The 22,365-nt window shown below is 45.1% G+C and overlaps 1 non-coding gene and 1 pseudogene across 1 annotated transcript; one reads left to right on the plus strand and one right to left on the minus strand.

The window, feature by feature from the left end:
- LOC137317445 (zinc finger protein 271-like) overlaps positions 1-22,365 on the minus strand; it is a 433,617-nt pseudogene that overhangs the window by 215,890 nt on the left and 195,362 nt on the right.
- On the plus strand, positions 17,905-17,977 carry trnam-cau (transfer RNA methionine (anticodon CAU)). Its single transcript has one exon. It is a non-coding gene; the product is annotated as a tRNA-Met (tRNA).

The raw sequence follows: 22,365 nt of genomic DNA on the forward strand, positions 1-22,365 counted from the left end.
TACAGTACTCCGTCAGTACTGACCCTCCGACAGTACAGCACACCCGCAGAACTGCACTGCAGTGTCCGCCTGGATGATGTGTTCTAGTCTCTGCAATTGGATTTGAATTCACAAACTTCTAACTCAAAGTCAAGACTGCTATCACTGAGCCACATCTGACAGCTGAAAGCGAGAGACAGAGGGGCTTAGGGAGGGTACTTACGAGCGTGGATATGGCTGAAGGCACAGCTGTCACAAGTCGGACAATTGGACTGCGGATGCACAATTGGCCAGAGGTGGAGAAGCAGAGTATTTGGGAGGGGCTGTCGGACTGCAGGGGGTTATAGAGATAGGGAAGGGTGTGGCCATGCTGTATTTAAATGTAAGAAAGAATAAAAGTAAAAAACAGGCTTAGGAGACTGGAATCCAATGCAGGTCAGTAAGGGCTTCGGTGATTGGTGAGCCACTGACCAATCAAAAAGCCAGCGTTGGGGTTGGAATCCGTGGCGAGGATGTGGAGATTATGGCGCCAAAGATCATGACTTCCCAATTTTTAACTGGAGTAACTGGTGGCTCATCTAAAACAGAAAGTGAAGGCCTGACAACACAAAGACATTGGAAGGGTCAAGAGAGGCGGTGGTTTTGTCAGCGTCCATCTGGAAGCTGGTCCATGTCTGTGGACTGTTTCATCAAATTGCAGCATGTAGATGAGGAAGTGGAGGGAGCCAAGGATTGAACCTGTAGAAACATCAGAGATAAAGGTGATAGGGTGGGAAGAGAAGCTTCTCCTGGCTCTGATCAGATAGGTGAGTGGAACCAAGTGGGAGGAGTCCCACCAAAAGAGGCCAGTTTCCGATGAATGAGGAGTTGATGAGTGGGTTGTCTGTAGGAATGGAGATGGAGAGGGGTGTGTCATGGAGGGATTTAAACCCAAGAATGAGAATTTTAAATTTAAGGGCTATGGAACTTGGAGCCAGCGAGGGTCAGTGAGGCCGAGCAGGACCTGGTGCTGGTTGGACACGGACAACAACGTTTTGGACGAGCTCACTTTTATGGAAGGTGGAGATTGGGTGGCCGGTCAGGAGTGCATTGGAGGAATGGAGTCTGGAGAGGACAGAGACATTGTTGAGGGTTTCAATGGCGATGGGCTGAGGAAGGAACAGAGGCGTGTGAGGGAATCACGGGGCCTTTGTGATGGAGGTCAAATCGGGTCATGAACTCAGCTCCATGTTACACGGGGCCAATTTTACTGGATCCGCGAACCAATGTAGAATAAACGGGTAAGCTTTTGCCGTAAAATAGAGGAGAGAGGAATGTCAATGAGGCACGTTCAGTGTCCGTCCCCTAATATTACCCACAGTCATTTCTAGGCTGCAATCGTCAACCTGCCCTTTAACTGTCCTCGTGTCAGAGACTCACAAATTCATATTTTAACTGGGAAACTGCAGAAACAGAGTGAAACCGGTCTGCTTGTGTCATTGGGTTCAGTGCACACTGCGGAGAAATCTGTCCAAATTATAAATGAATCCCCAGGAGTGAAAATGGTCATTACAATTATATAAAAGCTGTAAATGAAGCCGTTTATTATTGTCGGATCAGTCCTGTATGAGAACAGATTTAAACTTTATTCCTGAGAGAGGTCTGATTAAGTAATATCGTGGACTTTGAGATGTTTGTGTTTTATTCACCACATTATTTACAGCGGAGTCAAAGCTGCTGATATAATGTGTTTGTTAAACTGACTGTAACTAACAGCAATGATGAGGAGTATAACCGTGTCAGTGGAGACTTCTCCCCTGTATAAATCAGGGCTTGTTGGAATGGATCAGCTCAGTGTGTCTGCTAGAGTTGTGCTTTCCTGGTCAACAGAAGTCAGTGCTTCTCACAGAAATGGATTATCCAGTAATATTTCAGGTAAGCCGTTATCTCAGCTGTTAATGGTGTAAATCAGTGTTGAATCTGCTGCTGTACTTGGGATATGATTTTTTTCCCCTACTTTTCCGTTCTATTGATTGAATGATGGAATATGTTAAGTCTCTGATCTTTCGGTCTTGTAGGAGTTACATTATATCCATAATGACCCTTTTATATCCAACCCTGGCATTGATACTGGATTATTCTCTGTATTGAGTCTATTGTTGAATAATTATATCACTTTATATCACCAGGATGTTACCAGGGCTGGCGCGCTTCAGCTATGAAGAGAGACTGGGAAGATTGGGTTTGTTTTCCTTGGAGCAGAGGAGGCTGAGGGGGGACATGATTGAGGTGTACAAAATTATGAGGGGCACAGATAGGATGGATACTAAGGAGCTTTTTCCCTTCGTTGAGGGTTCTATAACAAGGGGACATAGATTCAAGATAAAAGGCGGGAGGTTTAGAGGGGATTTGAGAAAGAACTTTTTCACCCAGAGGGTGGTTGGAGTCTGGAACTCACTGCCTGAAAGGGTTGTGGAGGCAGGAACCCTCACAACATTCAAGAAGCATTTGGATGAGCACTTGAAATGCCATAGCATACAAGGCTACGGACCAAATGCTGGAATATGGGATTAGAGTAGACAGGGCTGATGGCCGGCGCGGACACGATGGGCCGAAGGGCCTCTATCCGTGCTGTATAACTCTATGACTCTATGACTCGATTTAACTTCCAAGCTTTCCATATTGTAGGAGTTACATTATATCTGTAATGACTTTGTACATACAAAGCTGGCATTGTTACTGGATTATTCTCTGTATGGAATGTATTGAAATCAGTAGTCTGGGCTTAGAGCTGGTATCAGACCATCAGGAGCGGTTAACAGTTTCTTGTTGTGGAACTACCTTGTCCTGGAATATGTTTTCATCAATGTGTATTCAGTGATTGATAACGAGACAGCTCACGCTCTCAGTGTTACAAGGAGGCAGTGCAGTGTCCTCCCTCCCCAATAACATGCTTCAGTTTAACTGGGATTTCAATGTATGTATTGGTCATCACTGTTATGAAATATTATTTCATTATGTGTGTATCTGACGCCGCTTCAGATGTCTGGTTACTGAACTGAGTTTTCTGCTGACTCTGTCACATCTCCTTCTCTGCTTCATTGTGGATGAATTCACTGACTGTCACTGGACTTCATTGTGAAATGAAATGTTTGGTTCTTATGTTGTCTCAATTTGCTCCGTGTCTGTTGGAATCAGGAGACCCTTTATGTTTCTGTGGATTATAAGTGTGATATTGGCGTTTGTTAATTGAACAATCCTGTCATCTATCCCTTTACTTTATAATTACAGGAGAAAGAATCTCAATTATTGTGAGATCTGTCTGGAAGAAGAATTTGATTCTGTTCATTCCATGATTTGTAGATGAAGTGAACAATATAGGTGAACAGGTGAAGAATTGAATGATCTGTAGAAACATTAAACTATTCCACAGAGGCTTCACTATTTAACAAACTGACTGAGAATAGTATCGGTGGAACACGGGGCTGGTGAACAGAATGCAGGCACAGGATGAGAGGATTTGATCGGATATGAAAATGGACTTGAGAAAGAGGGTAGAGTGAGTGATAGAGAGGGTGACTGAGAGGGAAAGCGAGAGGCTGTGGTGTGAATAATTCATCAGAATGAACTGCTGAAACTTCCAATACAATTATACATAGAAAATGTGATTTGAAAGAGTTATTATGATGTGGTCAGATTGGGTGAGTTTTTATTGTGGGACTCGCTCCTCATGTTTATATCCCTGTGAGGTCCTCAGTCAGTTTTTGTGAATGTTCCTTGTTTTCCAACTTAACACAAAATATAATTGAAATTTCCTTCAAGAATAGAATCAATAATATATTGATCGTGATGAATTATGATGATGTTGTGTTTTTAAAGCTCGGCTGAATTCAATAAACAACAAGTTTGATATAATTAATACGCAACACAGGTTCCCTGACACCAAAAATCAGAGAAATGAACTGTTGAATATATTAGTTGGATTGTGTTAGTGGGACCGAGAGAATTGATTCCCTCCAACACTCTGCTGCAGTCACTCACTGTCAATCCCAGCCAGTCCTCCCACTGCATTGAATCCTCTGTCTCCTCATCCCTTCTTTCAGTTTGTCCAAGTTCCCAAATTATCTGCTCCTGACTCCCCTGCAGCTCCTTCATGTCCTTTTCCTTGTCTCCCTCCCAATCTCACTCACTGGGACGGTCCTCAGCCGCCTTTCCCGTTTACTACCATCCACTGTCCGCTCTCTTTACCCAGAGCAACAAACCAGCTGCATCTCAACCTGTCCCCTCACCTTCCCGCCTCTTCCCTCTCTTTCCCGTCAGTCTGGAGCCCAAATCCGACTTTAATCCGCTGGATTCCCGGTGTGTAAAACCCCTTCTCCATTCCCCACCGGCACTGCGCCCTCACTCAGCTCTTCCAATGGATCCGGTGCTCACATTATTCACTTTCTGTATCCATCTCCCATTTCATTATTGAATATTGTGTTTATAAACATCAGGACAATGAATCACTTTCTACCCTTCGATGCAGCAATAAAGCTGGAAATTTCACCACAGATCCTCTCAAACTGCTGCATTGGCTCCAGGTCTGATCAGTAATGTCTCTGCTTCCTTTTCTCTCTCTTACAGTTAACATGGTGGCGATTGTGATCCTGTCCCGAGGAAAGTGCGGTCTCTCCAAATGTATCAGTGTCTACCTGGTTGGAATGGCAGTGGCTGATCTCCTGGTTGTTATCATTGGTGTGATATTGAATTTGATTGGTATGATTTATTTCTCAGGTTCATTCCTGCTCATTACTCCCGTGTGTAGTTTTATTGCCTCCTTGAGTTTTGCAGCCACGGTTGTTTCTGTCTGGTTCACAGTCGCTTTCACCTTTGATCGATTTGTGGCCATTTGTTGTGAGAAGCTGAAAACTAAATATTGCACCGAGAGAACGGCGGCTGTGGTTCTGCGAACAGTGAGTGTGCTGGGCTGTTTGGTGAATGTCCCCTGGTACTTTACACATGAACCTGACGATATAATTGATAATGTTCCCTGGGGTTGCGATACTAAACCGAGTTTCCGTTCTTCCCCCGCATGGGCCGCATTTGACATGTTTGACCTCATTTTAACCCCTTGTGTCCCGTTCTGTCTGATTTTGCTGCTCAATGTTATGACTGTCAGGCGTATTTTAGTGTCCAGTCGTGTCCGCACGGGACTCCGGGGCCGCAGCAATGGAGAGAATCAGAGTGATCCAGAGATGGAGAACCGAAAGAAATCCATCATTTTACTCTTCAGTATATCGGGCAGTTTTATACTGTTGTGGCTGACACAGGTTGTATTTTCCATTTATGTGCGAATTGCAGACATTCGGTATTTTTACTCCTACACTGACCCTAATTATATCACAGGTGATGCAGCAAAGATGCTGCAGCTCCTCAGTTCCTGCACAAACACGTGTATTTATGTCCTGACCCAGACTAAATTCAGAGAGGAGCTGAAGAACGCGGTGAAATACCCACTCAATCTAATTGTTAAATTAGTGAAATCATAGAAAGAGCTGAAGGGTTTCACGCACTAGAACTAAATTCCATTTCATACTCCATCCCCTACACTTCCCAGGGGACGGAAAGTACATTTTATATTAGCAGCTCAGAGCCATTAAATGATCTGAAATATGGTTCTGATAATATATTTCATTGAACATCTGACCTATTAAGGCAGGATTTATTCTGCAGACGACACATGCATTTTGCTCGAAATGGCAGCACTAAAGAACGCAGCTGGACTTCAACTAAATGGTCATCCAGCAAAATGTGCAAAGCTGGGAATCAAAGTAGCTGCTTTGGGCCAGATCAGAATTGGTGCACTCCAAATAAATGGAGAGGGAGAGAGAGAGGCAGAGAGAGGGGGAGAGGGGGACGGAGAGAAGGAACGAGATAGAGAAAGTCAGAGAGTTAGAGAAAGAGGGAGAGAGACTGAGACAGGCAGAGATACAAAGAGGGAGAGAGAGAGGGGAGAGTGACTGACATAGAGACAGAGTGGAACATACAGCGATAAAGGATGAGAGAGCGAGATAGTGATATAAAGAGCGAGGGAGAGACAGAGAGTGAGAGCGAGAAAGAGAGAGAGAGGCAGAGAGCGACACGGGGAGAGCGTGAGAGAGATCAGAGAGAAAGACAGGGAGATATTGGGACAGAGAGAGTAAGAAAGACAGAAAGACAGGGAGGGAGACAGAGAAAGACAGAAGGAGAGATAGACGGAGAGAGGAGGGGACAGAGAGAGAGAACACAGGGAAAAAGAAATATAATGATTAAATAGCGCAGAAAATTAAAACAGGTTCACAAAAAGGGGAGAGGGTCTGTGGCAAAGAGAGAGAGATGGTAACAAAGAGGGGTAGAGACAGAGGTACACAGAGCTGGAGATAAATAAAGTGAGTTTGTTAGACTGGCGAGAAAAAATAAAGAGAGAAAGAAAGAGTGAAAGAAATCATATATATATGTATATTATGAGAGAGAGCAAGCAGATATGGATGGAACGAGAGAGAGAGAGACTGACAAAGAATTACAAATTGATGGAAGTAGAAGTGGAAATAATAAGATAGAAAAACACAGAAATTAAATAGAGACAAACGACATAAACAGAGAACAGACACAATGAAAGACGGACAAAAACAAACTGTGTAATCAGCCTGGAGTGAGTGAGAGTGCTGAAAAGCAGAACAGCAGCAGATGAAGCAGGCCAGACAGTTCATGTTTGTTCTGGGGTAACACTCTTGTGGATTCAATGTTGATATTTCTAAAGGTGATGCCTGGAGGCTGCACAATAAAGTCACTCAGCCTTGTGTACCTGATCCTGACCATTACTCACTGCAGGAATTTCCCAGCTGCTCTGTGTAGTAAACATTCATCTGAAAAACGAAAGCCTGAGATTAAATCGGCTTCAGTATGTCTGAAGGAACAGGATGATTAAAAGGAGGAAGGACTGTTAAAAGGATTGTTAATGACACATTGTAAAAGATCACACAGCAGAGGATAGATCACCATAGCAACAAGAACGATTCCAGGAGAGCTCGAGGTCGTTTGAACTCCTGCCGACTTAACTTGGTTACGTTGTGGAAACTGAGAGAAAACAAGTGAAGTGTCAATCAATCGTGGGTTGTATTTGTAGGAACGTATTGATGAGAAGCCACCGTCCCAGAGGTGTTGTTCTGTGTAGAAACGGTCTTAAAAAGCTGGGCAGAAGTTGAGTGGGGAGAGACACAAATCCACCATAACTGCTCCAAGCTCACCTTTCGCTTCCTGGCAGCACCACCTCACCTGGAATCTTCCTGACTGCTCGCTACCTCCCAACTTGATGCCTCGATGCTGGTTTATAGATTGCCTGTGAAGCAGATGACCTGTCCACCAGAGAAAGTTACACTACACTGCAACGGTATCCACCAAAATACCTGGAATCTTCTCGGCAAGTCTAAAACTTTCGTTATGGGCTTAGTCTAAGATAAACATTTGATTTCCAAACGGTTATGCAGTTTGAGAATTGAGAATGTGTTGTTTATTTTTTGCTAAAGCAATTCTAAATCGGGCATAAACCCAAGATGATGTTTAAATTCTCATGTCATTTTTTCTACTGAATTAATAATAAATGTTTGTTTTCTTTATAAACCCATGGTTTGTGCCTGAAGTTTGTTTCGGATAAAGAGCCCATTAATTAATTGTGAAACTAAACCTTGTGGAGATAAAAAGACATTGCTCCAAATTAAAGTGTAAAATCACTTTGCACCTTTTTGCTCCTCCATCTGTACCATGTGTAACTTTTCCAGTGAGCCGCTGGATTCTGTAATAAATAATATGTATTTTTACCCCTTCTGCAGTGTTAATAAACTGGACAGGGTCCCGCAGCACTCTCCTGTTCTGTTACTGTTAAAATAATGTTATTGTTTCAGATTAAAGAAAAATATGAATAATGGAGAAATGAACCAAATCCCAGATCAGAACTACATTCAGATTGAGTCCAATTTTACTCTGATTTATTTAATAGAAGCTAGAATTACATTCTCTACAAAAAATGGCTCATTGGACCTTTCCTCCGAATGTCTGGTCTCTCCTTTTCTGTAACCATTAAGTCCAAATAACCAAATGTTAATCCATTTTTTTTGCAGAAGTTCACATTTTGATGTTTAATTCCCTCACTGCACCGCTGTCTTTGTGTTGAACACCAGCGAGTACCAGTCTCACTCAGTTTGTACCTTTAACTATAGTGCAACACTGATTTAACAGGAAGCGCAAATTATCCCTCTCTGTGTCTCTCATCATAACAAGATCCACCTTCCCTCTTCAGTGAGATGGCTGCCTCAGTGGTGGCCATTTTGTTTCGGGTTCAGGGCAAACATTTTGATTAAAATTCATGGACGCCTTGCCCCTCAGTTAGATGGCCGCCTTATTGACGGCGTTCTTGTTTCAGCTTCATGGCAGCCAATTTTTTCAATATGACCATCTTGGCCCACTCGTAAGTTGGCCGCCTTGCCCCTCAGTCAGATGGCCGCCTTTCGGGTGCCATTTTGTTTAAGGTTCATGGCGTTGAAGTTGTTATTCATCGATTTACATTTTGATAGCAGGCACGGTGCAAGAGGAGTCCATTCAGCCCACCCTGCCTGTGCCAGCTCCTTGAAAGCACGATCCAATTATTCCCATTTCCCGCTCTGCTTTTCCCCCACAGCCCTCATGGATGCTTGTGATAATAGTTGCAGTAACACACATATATATATATATATATATATATATGTATATATCTATATATATATATATATAAATAAATTTGCTGTTGTAGTAGTTGCTTTAATATACATATATATATATATATATATATATATACAAGTTGTTGTTGTCGATAAAGATTGTCTCTCAATCTTTTACTCTTTAGATTATTCTCCTTTATAAATTGGGCTTTGTTTCTGTGTAAATGAATGTTGCTGAGAGATTGTCCTTGTAACTGAGTGAGGGATCTTGCTGTGTATTAGGTTTTTAAAAAATTGCTTTGGCTCTTTTATATGTCATGAATTTATTTGAAATCTTTGGCTAATTGTAAAAAGCCACAAACTGTAAGTTGACCACAAACTACTGGCTTTTTGTCCACTGCTAATTAAAACAAGAGAAAGAAGCAGAGGTAAAGTTCGTTCACCTTTGAAAACTGCAACAAAAAGGGGTGAAGTAGCAAAAAATGCCCAGGGTTTTTGTCCCCTGCTCCAGGAACAGAAGAGAAAATGAGCACAGGGGCAATTTGGACCCTGCAGCAAACACTAACCAGGACAGACAGACTGACCAGCACCTTTTAAGGGAGGGGTGATGGGGGAGGGGGTGGGGGAGGGAGTGATAGGCAAAGCAGGAGATAAAACCCTGCAAACTAGTATTAGAGAGAGAGAGAGAAGCAACATGTGCTCTTCAGTCTGCCTGAGTGTCTTTCTGTCTCTCTCTGTCCCAACTTTTCTCCATTTTCTTCAGATTCTGTGCTTTGTAACTGGGGAGTGTGTTTGTTCGTGATGTTTGCTGAGAGATTGCTTGCCTGTGTAATGGAAGGAGTGAATGACTGAGTGTGAATGTGTTTGAGTGATTGAGTGTGAGGGAGCTCTGGGCTCTTGCTGTGCCTTTTTAATCGCTTGCTTTGTTTTTAATCAATTGTTTTTAATCAACCACAGGATTTTTTAGTGGAAATGCTGTAACATGAAGATGTGGAAAGAGAATTTTTGGGAGGAGGAGGATTCTTTGGACAAGAAGCTTTCTCTCCACAGGGGACTGATCGAGGCCTTCACCACAGGCAGCACCCAATGGGGCTCACGTGAATTGTGTCTTGGTCACTGTGGGATCACTGGGAGCACTGTGGGATCATGGGTTGCTATGGGATCACTGGGACACTGCAGGTTCACTGGGACATTGTGGGATGACTGCGACACTGTGGGATCAGTGGGACATTGTGGGATCATTGGGTGCACTGTGGGATCCCTGGGTGCACTGTGGCATCACTGGGATCACGTTGGGAGCATTGTGGCATTATCACTGGGTGTGCAGCTGGATCACCGGGACACTCTGCGATCACTGTGGGATCACTGGATGCACTGTGGATCACTGGGACACTGTGGATCAATGGGGCACTATCACTGGGTGCACTGGGGGATCACTCAGTCACTGTGGGGACTCTATGGGATACTTATTTACCCAGTTGGGCCGAATGACCCCTATTTCTCTGCTGTACATTCTGTGTAATTCAATGTAGTATACAAATAAATATAATGTTGTTATTGTTGGAGTAAAATTGGGAATCCCGGAGAGACTTCTTCACCCAGATGGACCGAATGACCACTTCCTGTGCCGTGCTGTATTCTATGCAATATAAGTAGGCAAAAAAGGAACTATCTCTGAACTGTCGCCATTACCAGAAAAACACAGGCATTTTATAATGATCTCCTTCAAACTGTACAAAATGAAAATCAATTGTAATCTCTTTAAAATAACGACCTGATTTAAAGCACTGTCCAACCAAACAAAAGCACGAAGCATTTCCATGACACTGAGAGATTAGATGAGTCGGCAAAAGTGTGGCAGATGGAGTTCAATGTGGGGAAATGTGAGGTCATCCACTTCGGATCTAAGAAAGATAGATCAGAGGGTTTTCTAAATGGTGAGGAGCTCGGAACTGTGGAGGAGCAGAGAGATTTAGGGTCCAAGTACAGAAATCATTAAAAGCTGGTGGACAGTTTCAAAAATAATTTAAAAAGCTAATAGAATATCGACTTGTATTTCAAGACGGCTGCAATATAAAGAAGTGGAAGTTATATTCCAGCTGTACAGAAATCTGGTTACAGCCCATCTGGAGGACTGCATTCATTTCTGGGCACTGCACCTCAGGAAGGATATATTGCCCTTCGAAGGATATATTGGCCTTCGAAGACCTGCAGCGTAGATTCACCAGATTGATAATGCTGATAATTTAAATGGTTAAATTATAAGGACAGGTTGCATAGACTAGGCTTGTATCCCCCATGAATATAGAAGATTAAGGGGTGAGCTAAATGAGGTGTTTAAGATGATTAAAGGAGTTGATAGGATAGATAGAGAGAAACTACTTCCCCTGGCGCGGAATCCAGAACAAGGGGCATAACCTTAAAATTAGAGCTAGGCCGTCCAGGGGTGATGTCAGGAAGCACTTCTTCACACAAAGGGGAGTAGAAATCTAGAACTCTCTCCCACAAAAGTCTGTTGAGGCGGGGTGGCGGGGGGTGGGGGGGGGGGGGGGGGGCGGCGGTCAATACGAAATTTCAAAACGGAGATTGATCGATTTTTGTTAGGCAAGGTTATTAAGGAACCAAGGCAGGCAGATGGAGTTAGGATACAGATCAGCCATGATCTAATTGAATGGTGGAACACGCTCAAGGATTTGAATTGGCTCCTGCTGTTCCTATGCAACAGACTCCAGGGGTCGATTGGCCTCCACCTGTTGCTATGAAACAGGCTCGAGGGGCGGAATATCCTCCTCCTGATCTTGTGTAATATGCTCGAGGGGCTGAATGACCTTCTCCTGTTCCTGTATAACAGGCTCGAGGGGCTGAATGACCTTCTCCTGTTCCTGTATAACAGGCACGAGGGGCTGAATGACCTTCTGTTCCTGTATAACAGGCTCGAGGGGCTGAATGACCTTCTCCTGTTCCTGTATAACAGGCTCGAGGGGCTGAATGACCGTCTCCTTTTCCTACCGAACAGGCTCGATTGGCTGAATGGTCTCGTCCTTTTCCAGTGTAATAGGCTCGAGGGCTGAATAGCCTTCAGTTCCTGTATAATAGGCTTGTGAGGCTGAATGGCCTCCGCCTGATCCTATCCAACATGCTTATGGGTCTGATTGGCCTCCTCTTCCTGAGTATCAGGTTCGAGGGTTTGAATGTCCACCTCTTGAGGTGTAGATTGGCCTCCTCTTCGTGTGTAACAGTCTCGAGGGGCTAAATGGCCTCGTCCTGTTCCAGTGTCAAAGGCTTGAGGGACTGCATAACCTCCAGTTCCGGTATAACCGGCTCCAAGGGCTGAAAAGCCTCATCCTGTTCTTATCGAACAGGCTCGAGGGGTTGAATGGCCTCCTCCTGTTACTGTGTAAGAGGTTCGAAGGGATCAATGGCCTCCTGTTGTTCCTGTCTAACAGCCTTTAGGTGCTTGCCGCCATTTCATACAAGATTGCCGCCTGACTTGCGGCAATTTTGTCCAAGATGGACGCCGTACATGCCGCCATTTTGTCTAAGATGGCCGCCGCACTTGCTGCCATTTTGTCCAATATGACCCCTTTACCTTTCGCCATTTTGTCAAAGGTGGCTGCCGTACGTGCCACCATGCTGTATACATACATACATAAATATATGTATGTATACATCAAATATATATGATACATATCTTATAAATACAAGTTGTTGCTGTAGTAGTAGTAGTAGTGGTTGTTGTGGTGGTGGTCTAAATATAAAGACTGCCACTCTGGGATCACTCTCGTGTGACTTGGTGCACTCTGGGATCACTGTGGGTTCGCTGGAACATTCTGGGTCACTGTGGTATCATTGTCCACAGTGTGCTTTGTAAATTCCGCCATTTCGTCCAAGATGACTGCGTACTTTCCGCCATTTTGTCAAAGATGTCTGCCGCACTTGCCGCCATATTTTCCAAGATGGCAGCCATACTTGCGGAAATTATTTCTAAAATGACCGCCGTTCTTTCCGCCATTTCGACCAAGATGTCTGCCGTAATTGCGGCCATTTTGTCCAAGAAGGCCACCATACTTATGGACATTTTGTTCAAGATGGCTGGTGTACTTGCCGCCATTTTGTCCCTGAGGGCCGCCGTACTTGGGATGTCTGTGGGGTGACTGGTTGCATTCTGGGATCCCTGTGCATACTCTGGAATCACTCTGGGGTGAATCGGGGCATTCGGGATCCTTGGATGCACTCTGGGATCACTGTGGAGTGACTGGTTGCACTCTGGGGTCCCTGGGCGCACTTTGAGATCAATCGAGGGTGACCGGGTGAATTCTGGCATCAATCTGATGTGAGTGGGTTCACTCTGGAATACTGCGAGCACTCCGGGATCACTTTTGGATGACTGGGTGCACTCTGGAATCCCTGAGTGCACTCTGGGATCATTCTGTGGTGATTAGGTGTACTCTGGGGTCACTGTTGGTTCTTTGAAACGTTCTGGAGTCACTGTCATATCAATGTCGACACATTGCGTGGTAATTTCCGCCATTCTGTCCAAAATGGCTAGATACTTGCCACCATTTTACCCAGGATGTCTGCCGTACTTATCGTCATTTTCTCCAAGATATTTGACATACTTACGTCCATTTTGTCCAAGATAGCCGCAATACATGTCGCCATTTTGTCCAACATGGCCACCATTGTTGTGGCAATTTTGTCCAAGAGGGCCGCCATATTTGTGACAATTTTGTCCAAGATGGCCACCGAACTTGCCACCATTTTGTCCCATAGGGCAGCCGTACTTGTAGCCACCCTGAGATCATTGTGTGGTGACTGGGTGCATTCTGGGATCCCTTAGTGCACATTGGCATCATTCTGATGTGACTGGGTGCACTCTGGGATCCCTGGGTGCACTCCGGGTCACTCAGTGTTGACTGGGTGTATTCTCTGATCACTCTGGGTTGACTGGGGCCCTTTGTGATCATTGGGTGCGACTCTTGGTTAACTCTCGGGTAACTGGGACATTCTGGCGTCAGTGTGAGGTCAATTGGTGCACTCTGCGCGTTACTTGCCACCATTTCGACCAAGATGGCCGCCGTACTTGCCGCCATTTTGTCCAAGATGTTAACACTACTTGCCGTCATTTTGTCCAAGAAGGCCGCCATACTTACGGCCATATCATCCAAGAAGGACGGCGTCCTTGCCGCCATTTGACCATGAAGATCGCTGTACTTGACGCCGTGTAATAATCTGGGATCACTCTGGGATGACTGGGTGCATTCTGTGATCCTTGAGTGCACTCTGGGATCACTCTGGGGTGACTGGCTGCAACCTAGAATCCTTGGGTGCACAATGGGATCACTCTGGAGTGACTTTTTGTGCTCTGGGATTCCTGTGTGCCCCCTCGGACAAGTGGGTGCGACTCTGTGTTAACTTTGTGGTCACTGGGACGTTGTGAGGTCACTGTGGGATCATTGGGAAACTCTGTGCGTTACCTTCCGCCGTTGCGTGCGAGTTGGCCGCCGTACTAGCCACCATATTGTCCAAGATGGCCGCTGAACTTGCCGCCATATTGTCCCAGAGGGCCGCCCTACGAGCCGCCAAGCTGACTGGGTGCATTCTGGAATCCCTGTTTGCACTCCCTGATCACTCTGGGGTCCCTGGGACATTCTTGGATCACTCTGGGATCACTGGGTGCGACTCTAGTTTAACTCTGGGGTCAATGTGACATTCTGGTGTCACTGTGGTACCATGTGCGCGGTATTTGCCGCCATTTCGACCAAGATGGCTGCCGAACTCGCCGCCATTTTGTCCAAGATTTCTGCCGTCCTTGCTGCCATGTTGTCCAAGTTAGCCGCCATACTTACGGCATTTTATCCAAGAAGGATGCGTACTTGCCGCTATTTTGTCCAAGATGGTCGCTGTACTTGATGCCATCTTGTCCAAGATGGTTGTCGTATTTGACGCCATGCTGGCCATGTGTAATACTCTGGGGTCACTCTAGGATGACTGGGTGCACTCTGTGATCCCTGGGTGCACTCTGGATTCACTCTCGGGAGATCGGGTACACCCTAAGATCCCTGGGTGCACTCTGGGGTCACTCTGGAGTGACTGGGTGTACTCTGGGGTCCCTGGGTGCGCTCAGGGATCACTGGGTGCGACTCTGGGTTAACTCTGGGGTCACTGGGACATTCTGGGGACACTGTGGGATCAGTCGGGACACTCTGCGCGGTACTTGCCTCTATTTCGACCAAGATGGCTGCCGTATTCGCCTCCATTTTGTCCAACGTGGGCACTGTATTTGACGCCTTCTTGCCCACGATGGCTGCCGTACGTGCCGCCATGACGGCCGTGTGCAAATACTCTGAGATCACTCTGGGGTAACTGGGTGCACTCTGTGATCCGTGGGTGAACTCCCTGGGTGCACTCCGGATCACGCTGGGTTGACTGAGTGAACTTTCGGATCAGTGGGTGAACTCTGGGAACCGAGGGTGCGCACTGCGATCACTCTGGGGTGACTGGGTGCATTCTGGGATCCCAGGGTGCAATCTGGGATCACTCAGAAGTGACAGGTTGCACCCTGGGATCACTGTGTTCATTGGGATCATTCGGGACACTCTGCGCGGTACTTTCCGCCATTTTGTGCGAGATGGCCGCCGTTCTTACTGCCATGCTGGTCCTTGTGTAAATATAAACATACATAACATATATATTACATATATTATAAATACGAGTAGTTGTTGTTGCTGTAGTAGTTGTTGTGGAGGTGGTCTAAATGCAAAGACTGCCACTTGGGATCTCTCTGGGGTGACTGGGTGCATTCCGGGGTCATTGTAGGGTCACTGGGACATTCTGGGGTCGCTGTGGGATCACTGGGGACACTCTGCATGGTACTTGCCGACATTTCGTCCATGATGTCTGCCATACTTGCCGCTATTTTGTCCTGGTTGGCCGCCGTACTTGCTGCCTTTTTGTCCAAGAGGCCACCATGCTGGCCTTGTTTAAATACATATATATAGTAGATATATATTATAAATATAAGTTGTTGTTGTTGCAGCAGTACTTGTGGTGGTGGTCTAAATATAAAGACTGCCACTCTGGGATTCCTGGTTGCACTCTGGGATCACTTTGGGGTGACTGCGTGCACTTCGGGATCCCTGGGTGCAGCCAAGGTTCACTCTGGGATGACTGGCTGTACTCTGCTGTGATTGGGTGCACTCTGGGATCACTCAGGGTTGGCTGCGTGCACTCTGGGTTCACTGAATGCACTTTCGAATCACTCTGGTGTGATCTGCGTGCACTCTGGGGTCACTGTGGGGTAGCTGGGGCATTCTGGGGTCACTGTGTGCTCATTGAGCACTCTGTGCGCAATACTTGCCGCCATTTTTCCAAGATGACCACCGTACTTACAGCTACTCAGTCCAAAATGCCTCCATGTTGGCCGTGATTCAATAGATTTATATATTATGCATATTATAAAGACACGTTGTTGGTTTTGTAGTTGTAATTTATGTGGTGGTGGTCTAAATATAAAGACTGCCACTCTGCGATACCTCTGGGGTCACTGGGTACAAGCTGGGATCTCTAGGTGAACTCTGTGATCATTCTGTGGTGACTGGGTGCACTGTGGGATCCGGGGTGCAGTCTGGGATCACATCGAGGTGACTGGGTGTACTTTGCGCTCACTGTCACTGAGGACACTCTGCACGGTACTTGACGCCATTTTGTCCAAGATGGTCGACGTATTTGCGGACATCTTGTCCAAGTTGGCAGCCGTACTTTCTGCCAATTTGTCCAAGATGCCGCCGTGTTGGCCGTATGTAAATACACATATATATTACATACATTATAAAGAGAAGTTATTGTTTTTGTTGTAGTAGTTGTTGTGGTGGTGGTCTCAATATAAAGACTGCCACTCTGGGATAACTCTTGGGTGCCCATTGCCTCCGCGAGAGGGGGCCGGCCGAGGTCTCCTCCCCTAAATGGGACCGATCGAGGCCTCCCCCAAAGGGGACCAACAAAGGCCTCCCCCAGACCTTCACGCAGAATGTGTGGAGAGAGATGCGTTGGTATCTGTCCCAGTTCATCCCCAACCCTCGGTAACACAGGACTCTGTGCTCTACGGGCTGTTCTCTGGGACGCACACCGAGACAGATAACAACTGCTGCTGGAAGACCATCAACTCTGTGAAGGAGGCCCTTTGGTCAGCCCGAAACCTGCCATCTTCCAGCTGAAGGAGCTGTCCACGACCGAGTTTTGCCTACTGGCAAATCCCAAGGTTCAGGAGATTGTGCTGTGGGACTCACTGAAGCAAGGTGCGGAAGACGCAAGGGCTCGATGTCGAAAGGCGACTATGTGAAGCCATCCCTCCTTTTATAATACAGAATGTATTGTAACACATGTGCTGTGCTTTTTATTGAAATAATGGGAACATAATGTGTGCGATCTGTTTTGTATTGTTTTGAATTGAATTTGCGAAATTTAACCCTGAACTGTATGCATCCTTAAATATTACGAAATAAAGTATATTTTGAAAATAAAATAAAATTGCTGCTCAAAGGCACTCCTTTGAGCAGCGAGAGACCTGTCCGAAAGACTGACAAAAATCTTTTTTGCCTGAAAGTGAGTCCAGTTTGACGTGTTGTTACTCAAAGGCGCTCCCTGCTGGTGAGCAGAGGCAAATGCTCGAGCAAAACAGGCGTGTTCGGGCAGACACAGAAAGCTTTCAGGTTTGAGAAAGGAAAAGCGCCAACATTTTAAGCAGTAAGCAGTCTGTAAAGTTAAGAAAGCGGCCTCGAGCTCAATACCGCTTACTCCAAAAGCACGTTCGTTATTTTGAGCCAGAATTAAACCAACGATTTAAGAGTGATTGTGCTTTCAAGTTTGAATCTCTACAAGTTTTCCACACTACCAGCTGAGCTATCGAAGGGAAGCAGCAAAGGTCTCGCTCTTTGGTGATTGTTCACCGTGTGCCTTTTGACACTCCCAGACTCGTGGAGTCGCGTGGGCATGACCGAGACTGACTCGGTACCTGCTCATACCGCAGCGCTGTGAGCGTGTGAGCTCCGACTTACTCGACACACCTTTGGCCAGTCGAGCAATGGGGAATGTGTCTGACCAAAATTCAGAAGATTGTTGGTTCGATTTCCACCTGGATGGAGAGTTTTTGCAAACTGCCGATTAGTTTATGATTTTACACCTTGCAAACTGCCCTACTTGATAGAGCTGCCCGGATATTTATATAGCAAGTGCCTTCTTAGCGCAGCAGGCAGCGCGTCAGTCTCATAATCTGAAGGTCCTGAGTTCAATCCTCAGAGAAGGCATCATTGTACTTTTTTTTTCCATCTTTGCTCAAGACCAAAATCAAGAATTTTTGCTTCCTGCAGCACGCCAAAAGATTTGTTGCCCCTTGACCTCTCTGTACCGTAGCACGCAGTGAAGCTTAAGAAGTACATGGACCATGGGCTCGCTGAAAACTGACACCACTTTTGTTTCTGGACAATTGACCCAAGTCAAAAGGTGAGTGGGGAATGCAAGAATCTATCCTGCTATCTCTCACATACTCAGCGAGCACTCTTTCAGAATCATAGAAATGTTACAGCACGGAAGGAGGCCATTCGGCCCATCGAGTCCACACCAGCTCTATGCAAGAGCAATCCAGCTAGTCCCACCCCCCGCCCCATCGATTTTCTTGATGTCATCTTTGGTGCTTTTGCCAATCACCTTAAATCTATGTCCTCTGGTCCTTCACCCTTCTGCAAATGGGAATTGTTTCTCTCTATACACTCTGTCTAAACCCTTCATGGTTTTGAAAATCTGTATCAAATCTCCTCGCAACCGTCTCCATTCCAAGAAGAACAATCCCAGCTTCTCCAGTCTATCCACGTAACTAAAGTCTCTCATCGCTGGAATCATTCTAGTAAATCTCTTCTGCACCCTTTTAACGCCTTCATATCTTTCCGAAAGTGCGGTGCCCAGAAGTGGACATAATACTCCAGTTGTGGCTGAACCAGTGTTTTATAAAGGTTCATCATGACTTCCATACTTTAGTACTCTATGCCTCTATTTATGAAGCCCAGGATCCCATATGCTTTTTTAACCGCTTTCTGAACCTGCCCTGCCACTTTCAATGATATATGCACATGTACTCCGAGATCTCTCTTTTCCTGTATCACTGTTAGAATTGTGCCCTCTAGTTTATATTGCCTCTCCTCGTTCTTCCTACCGAAATGCATCAATTCTCATTTTTCTTCGTTAAATTTCATTTGCCATGTGTCCGCCCATGCAACCAGTCTGTATATATTCTCTTCAGTTCTGTCACTATCCTCTTCACTGTGTCATCTGCAAATTTGGAAATTGTGCCCTGTACACCCAAGTTCAATTCATTAATATATATCAAGGAAAGCAGTAATCACAGCACCGAACCCTGGGGAACACCACTATCCACCTCCCTCCAGTCCGAAAAACAACCGTTCACCATACTCTGTTTCCTGTCCCTTAGCCGATTCTGTATCCATGTTGCTACTGCCCCCTTTATTCAATGCCCTTCACAGTAGTTGATTCGCACTCGCCTCCAAGCAGTTCCACGATCAGCAGAGAAATCTTGCCTTGGGTTGGCCCCCTCCCTGACGACAATCAATACTTTGCTCCAATCGGTGGTATCGAGCATAAGCAAGTGAGCAACAGCAGAACGGGAAGGCACAGTAATCGTGAATAATGCTGAGAAGAGCCCGAGCCTGCGGAAGGTAGACGAGATCACAGGAAAGGAACAGCGGCCCCGAGCTTGAGGGAGCAGCGAGAGCCTTGTCTGTCTGCCTGACTGATCGATGACTTTTTTGCCTGAAAGCGGTTTGACGTGTTGATACTCAAAGGCACTCCCTGCCGGTGAGCAGAGGCAAATGCTCGAGCAAAACAGCCGTGTTCTGACAGACACAGAAAGGTTTCAGGTTTGACAAAGGAAAAGTGGTCTCCTGTGCCTCAGCGCCAACATGTTCAGCTGTAGGCTTCCTGTAAAGTTAAGAAAATGGCCTTGAGCTACTTACTCCAAAAGCATGTTTATTATTTCGAACCAGCAATCCTGGATCTGTTAATTGTACTTATAGTTCTCCGCTCTGCAAGCTGAGCGATAGAAAGGAAGCAGCTTATATCTCTCTCTTTGGTGATTGTTCACCGTGCACCTTTTGACACTCCCGGACTCGTAGAATCGGGTGGGCATGACCGAGACTGACTCGGTAACTGCTCATTCTCGAGCGCTGTGGGAGTGTGAGTTACTGCATGCTTTTTGTAAACTGGGCTGGTGGAGCAATGGATTACGTGTGGAAGTTCGATTCCTGTTTGATTCGAAAGTTTATGAGAATTTTTTTTATTACAAAACATACATTACTGCATAAAATTTAAGAAGACACAGAGATAAAACTAAATTTCACAATTTCGAGGCAATACAGTACAATACAGACCGTATCTCTCGGTATGAACCGTCCAGTTAATGGGGCCTCATGCTGTGATCTCACGGTGTGAACCGTCCAGTTCAGGCGGCCTCATCCTGTGATCTCATGCTGTGAACCGTCCAGTTAAAGGGGCCTCACCTTGTGATCTCACGGCGTGATCCATCCAGTTAAAGGGGCCTCAAAGATTATCTTTCGCTCCAGAGTCCGCTCCGTGGAGCAGGACGAGAAGTGCTCGCGCTTCTTCTTCCAGAAGCTGCTCAGGGAGACTTCTGTGATCAGCAGCCTGAAGAAGGAAGAGGGCTCGGTGACGTCTTCACAGACCAACATACTGAGCCCACCCCACCTTGTAATTTGCTAATTTACCTCATGCTCATGCTTTAATATTGCATTTTTTTGATAAAGATTAGAAAGTTATTTGATAAACTTGAGTAATGAAGGAGGAGAGACAGAAAGCGATGTAGAAACAACAACAGAGGAATAACCAGGTGGAGGGAGAAACAGATATCGAGAGATCGGGAGATAAAGGTAGATAGATAGATAGTTATATAGATAGATAGATGGATAGATAGAGACAGATCGATCGGTAGATAGATATATAGAGAGATGGATAGAGTGATATATAGATAGATAGGTGGATGGATAGATAGATGGATAGAGAGATATATAGATAGAGAGATATATAGATATATAGATGGATGGATAGATAGATGGATAGAGAGATATATGGATAGAGAGATATATAGATGGATAGATGGATAGATAGATAGAGAGAGAGAGAGAGATTTATAGATAGAGAAATAGATGGATAGTGAGATAGATGGATAGATACATTTAAAGCAGTGGAGAGACAACGATACATACGAATCGGTCGAAGGAGATTTATACGGATTATTAATAAGGTGAAAATAACAATGGATATAGTTGAAAGAGATAAACAAAAATAAAATTAGTAGAAAGAGAGCACGATAGGCAGATTTATAATTGGAGACAAAGTTAGAGATTGGCAGAAGTAGCGATGGAGAAGTGGAGGAAGTTGGAACATTGTGGAGGAGGGTGGGGGAGGGGAGTGGGTGCAGGAATAGTCCGTCTTTTTGTGATAGTTTAATTGAAATGTATTGAGTCAATTGAAGATCAATTAGCAATGGGCAGCTACAAATTTCCCGGTTCAAACTCATTACCCCTCGCCCCAATAAAGCTGTGCTGGTAAAGAAACAACTCTATTTAAACCCAAACTGAACTGCAACAAATCAGCAAAGGTTACTTGAAAGGCATCTGGTGATAAGCTTCAGACCAAATGTGCTTGGGATGTTGTGCTGAATTAGGCCGACCATGGAAGGCCCTGTGGTGATATTACATACCACGTGTTTCTCTGCTCAAATGTTGAGAAAAGACTCGAAATTAATTGAATACAACTGCAGTTCCTGAACGGGACTTTCTCCTGCAGCTTAATATCCTCTTAACAGAACCGCCACCTGTCAAGGTCAACCTGCTTGTCCTGTTCGGACTTTGACATTTGAGTTCATGATTAGTTTTGAGGTACTGTATTACGTTTGAGGTGCTGGATTAGTTTGAGGAACACTATTAGTTTGAGGTGCTGTGTTAGTTTGAGGTACACTATTAGTTTGAGGTGCTGTATTTGTTTGAGGTACAGTATTAGTTTGAGGTACAGTATCAGTTAGAGGTGTTGCATGAGTTTGAGGTGCTGCATTAGTTTAATATGCCGTACTAAGTTGAGGTACTGTATCAGTTTGAGGTACTGTATTAGCTTGAGGTGCTGTATCAGTTTGAGGTGCTGTATCAGTTTGAGGTGTTGTATTAGTTTCAGGTTCTGTATCGGTTTGAGGCACTGCGTTAGTTTAAGGTGTTGTATTTGTTTGAGGTACTGTATCAGTTTGAGGTACTGTTTTAGTTTGAGAAGCTCCATCGGTTTAAGGTGTTATATTAGTTTGCGGTATCTGTATTGTAAGGAAAGAGTTAGTCTTTGTATTGAATTCATATTAAACTTTAGCTTTTGCCTCTTAAGTAAGGAAGAATAAATCTCTGTTGGGAGAATGAAACCACAATCATAAGACAGATTTGCTTCATTTTATATGCATGCATATGTTTAACATAGAGACCAGTAGATTCTGAAGTACAGAAACTCTTGGATTGCAGCTGATATCATAATACTGGTAAGTTTAATTATTCTTTTGATAAAACAATTCTCTGACAATCATAACAAGGCCTTTAAATCATTCAGAGCTGGTGTGTATGTGTGTCAGACA

This window comes from Heptranchias perlo, unplaced genomic scaffold (genome assembly GCF_035084215.1).
Source record: "Heptranchias perlo isolate sHepPer1 unplaced genomic scaffold, sHepPer1.hap1 HAP1_SCAFFOLD_62, whole genome shotgun sequence".
Classification (NCBI taxonomy): Eukaryota; Metazoa; Chordata; class Chondrichthyes; order Hexanchiformes; family Hexanchidae; genus Heptranchias; species Heptranchias perlo.